General features: G+C 46.1%; 1 protein-coding gene across 2 annotated transcripts in view; it reads right to left on the bottom strand.

Annotated features, from left to right (window-relative positions):
- LOC130361110 (zinc finger protein 10-like) overlaps positions 1–4,548 on the bottom strand; it is a 36,223-nt gene that overhangs the window by 2,344 nt on the left and 29,331 nt on the right. Inside the window, exon 6 of one of the 2 annotated variants that reach the window (XR_008890879.1) lies at positions 294–1,174. The exons of the other annotated variant lie outside the window; for it this stretch is intronic. The gene's annotated coding sequence lies outside the window, so the exon portion shown is untranslated. The remainder of the gene's footprint in view (positions 1–293; positions 1,175–4,548) is intronic. 2 annotated transcript variants of the gene reach the window in all.

Raw genomic sequence — 4,548 nt, 5'->3', positions numbered from 1 at the left:
CTGTGAGAGGAGAGAATAAAAAATATTACATAAAACTAATTGGAAAATACATTACCCACAGTGCAATGCAGCAGTCCGGCCCTATAAACAAACATTAACTTGGTCAACACTTTTCTTTTACTCCATTCACATCCAAGGCTGCGGACAATCCTGAGAACACACAACACACACATATTCTTTGGAAGGACTAACTGAAGAGCAGCAGAATAGTAAGTGCAGATTTCTACGTGTAGATTGAATGGAGAGGACGCTGCTCGTCATCGGAGCCATATGTCCTCTTTTATTTTGCTCACCTCATTCAGTAAACCATAAAACCTCTTTTCCGCACCACCGGGGGCTTCAATATGTAATGACAACAAAGACCACTCCACACATCATAATCCGTGCCCAGGGCTGCAGACTTCTTCCTCTGTCCAAGATTTGGGATAATAGCAGGTAAGTGTCTGGTGTGGGTGCAGATGGCCATTGTAAATACACAACACAGCGCAACCAGAGGAGATGCCCGGAATTACAAAAGTATTAGATCTAACTAATCTAAGAAAATAAAAAATATTCTAAAAATAACTATAGTGGATGTGTCCGGGAGTCTGACCACACTGGTGGAGGCCAAGCAGCTATCGGTCATCCATGGCACCTATACTGGACAGCCAATCGTCCACCCCACCTAGAGCTGTCATGGAGAAGGGTAGGGAGCTGCGGTGTATGTTGTGGGCTTTTTTGAAGCTGTCCAGCCACCCGTTTGAGGCTTTGAAGTCCCGGATGCCCATGTCTCGGGCAATCTGCAAAGCCTTCTCCCGGATGATGCGGCCGGATAGGGTGACATCTGTGTCCCGTATGGAGAGCAACCACTCCCACACGGCAGAGTTCAGCTTGTCGTTGGTAGTCCGCCGCCGCCGCCGGATGCGGTCCCCACTGACATTGTTATGCAGAGCATCCAGCAGTTCCTCTCTTCGTTTGATTATCTGTACGATCTGCGCTCTGCTTACTCCATACTGCGCCGCCAAGGAGCCCACCGACTCGTTGTTCTCGTAGGCGCAGAGGACCAGGATCTTGTCTCGCAGCTTCAGCCCGTTGCGTTTGTGTATGGTCGACTTGTCACAGGTAGATTTAGAAGGTCTTCTTACGGATGGCGTTGGGGATTGCGTCCCTCGGGGCCTGAGGGCCAGAGTCGAGGCTGGAAGGGACAGGAATGAACGAGGTTACACGTCTGTGAGCCGAAGAGGAATCTGTATCCATCCCATCCACAGCTGAGGGCAAGAACCCAACATATATACATATATATATATATCCAGACACAAGACATCAATGGCCGGACACAGCTACAGTCAGGTCCATAAATATTGGGACATCGACACAATTCTAACATTTTAGGCTCTATACACCATCACAATGGATTTGAAATGGAACGAACAAGATTTACTTTAACCGCAGAATTTTAGCTTTAATTTGAGGGTATTTACATCCAAATCAGGTTAACGGTGTAGGGATTACAACTGTTTGCATAGGTGCCTCACACTTGTTAAGGGACAATTGGCTTTTCAGCTGTTCCATGTCCAGGTGTGTGTTATTCCATCATTATCCCAATTACAATGAGCAGATAAAAAAGAGTTCATTACAAGTGTGCTATTTGCATTTGGAATCTGTTGCTGTCAACTCTCAATAGGAGATCCAAAGAGCTGTCACTATCCGTGAAGCAAGCCATCATTAGGCTGAAAAAAATAAAAAATAAAAACATCAGAGAGAGATCCAAAACATTAGGCGTGGCCAAAACAACTGGAACATTCTGAAAAAGAAGGAATGCACCGGTGAGCTCAGCAACACCAAAAGACCCAGAAGACCAAGGAAAGCCTTTCTGGAGGATGAAGAATTCTTTCCCTGGTGAAGAAAGACCCTTCACAACAGTTGTCCAGATGAAGAACACTCTTCAGGAGGTAGGTGTATGTGTCAGAGTCATCAAGAGAAGACGTCACCAGAGGGAATACAGAGGCTTCACCACAAGATGGAAACCATTGGGGGCCTCAAAAACACCAAGGCCAGATTAGAGTTTAAAAACCAACATCTAAAAAAGCTTCACAGTCCTGGAACAACGTCCTATGGACAGATGAGACCAAGAGAAGAGTCTGAAGAATAACATGGTCCTAAGCAGACACCTCCTCAGTGAACATGGTGGTGGGAGTGTCATGGCATAGTGGGCATGTATGGGGCCACTGGAACCGCTCCTCATGTTTATTCATCATGTGACAAAAACAGCAGGATGAATTCTCAAGTGTTTCATATTATCTGCTCATATTCAGCAAAATGCTTCAGAACTCATTGGACGGCGATCACAGTGCAGATGGACCGTGACGCAAAGCAAAAGAACCAGAGTTTACTAAGGGAAAGAAGTGGAATGTTCTGTAATGGCCAAGTCACCTGACCCGAATCCCATTGAGAATTTCACTTACTGAAGACAAAACTGAAGGGAAAATTTCTCAAAAACAAGAAGGAACTGAAGACAGAGCACAAGAGGCAGCAGAGCACCACCAAGGATGAGACCAGCAATGTCTACTGATGTCTATACGTTCAGCATCACCAGGGATGAGACCAGCAATGTCTACTGATGTCTATATGTTCATCATCACCAGGGATGAGACCAGCAATGTCTACTGATGTCTCTACGTTCAGCATCATCAGGGATGAGACCAGCAATGTCTACTGATGTCTATACGATCAGCATCATCAGGGATGAGACCAGCAATGTCTACTGATGTCTATACGTTCATCACCACCTGGGATGAGACCAGCAATGTCTACTGATGTCTATACATTCATCATCACCAGGGATGAGACCAGCAATGTCTACTGATGTCTATACGATCAGCATCACCAGGGATGAGACCAGCAATGTCTACTGATGTCTCTACGTTCAGCATCATCAGGGATGAGACCAGCAATGTCTACTGATGTCTATACGATCAGCATCATCAGGGATGAGACCAGCAATGTCTACTGATGTCTATACGTTCACCATCACCAGGGATGAGACCAGCAATGTCTACTGATGTCTATACGTCCATCATCACCTGGGATGAGACCAGCAATGTCTACTGATGTCTATACGTCCATCATCACCAGGGATGAGACCAGCAATGTCTACTGATGTCTATACGTTCATCACCACCTGGGATGAGACCAGCAATGTCTACTGATGTCTATACGTCCATCATCACCTGGGATGAGACGAGCAATGTCTACTGATGTCTATACGTTCATCACCACCTGGGATGAGACCAGCAATGTCTACTGATGTCTATACGTCCATCATCACCTGGGATGAGACGAGCAATGTCTACTGATGTCTATACGTTCAGCATCACCAGGGATGAGACCAGCAATGTCTACTGATGTCTATACGTTCATCACCACCTGGGATGAGACGAGCAATGTCTACTGATGTCTATACGATCAGCATCACCAGGGATGAGACCAGCAATGTCTACTGATGTCTATACGTTCAGCATCACCAGGGATGAGACCAGCAATGTCTACTGATGTCTATACGATCAGCATCACCAGGGATGAGACCAGCAATGTCTACTGATGTCTATACATTCAGCATCACCAGGGATGTGACCAGCAATGTCTACTGATGTCTATACGATCATCACCAGGGATAAGACCAGCAATGTCTACTGATGTCTATACGATCAGCATCACCAGGGATGAGACCAGCAATGTCTACTGATGTCTATACGTTCAGCATCACCAGGGATGAGACCAGCAATGTCTACTGATGTCTATATGTTCAGCATCACCAAGGATGAGACCAGTAATGTCTACTGATGTCTATACGATCAGCATCACCAGGGATGAGACCAGCAATGTCTACTGATGTCTATACGTTCAGCACCACCAGGGATGAGACCAGCAATGTCTACTGATGTCTATACGTTCAGCATCACCAGGGATGAGACCAGCAATGTCTACTGGTGTCTATACGTTCAGCATCACCAGGGATGAGACCAGCAATGTCTACTGATGTCTATACGTTCACCATCACCAGGGATGAGACCAGCAATGTCTACTGATGTCTATACGATCAGCATCGCCAGGGATGAGACCAGCAATGTCTACTGATGTCTATACGTTCACCATCACCAGGGATGAGACCAGCAATGTCTACTGATGTCTATACATTCATCACCACCAGGGATGAGACCAGCAATGTCTACTGATGTCTATACATTCAGCATCACCAGGGATGAGACCAGCAATGTCTACTGATGTCTATACGTTCACCATCACCAGGGATGAGACCAGCAATGTCTACTGATGTCTATACGTTCAGCATCACCAGGGATGAGCCCAACAATGTCTACTGATGTCTATACGATCATCACCAGGGATAAGACCAGCAATGTCTACTGATGTCTATACGATCAGCATCACCAGGGATGAGACCAGCAATGTCTACTGATGTCTATACGTTCAGCATCACCAGGGATGAGACCAGCAATGTCTACTGATGTCTATACGTTCAGCACCACCAGGGATGAGACCAGCAATGTC

The sequence above is a fragment of the Hyla sarda genome, chromosome 3 (genome assembly GCF_029499605.1).
Source record: "Hyla sarda isolate aHylSar1 chromosome 3, aHylSar1.hap1, whole genome shotgun sequence".
Lineage (NCBI taxonomy): Eukaryota > Metazoa > Chordata > Amphibia > Anura > Hylidae > Hyla > Hyla sarda.
This window is presented reverse-complemented; position numbering and strand designations above follow the sequence as displayed.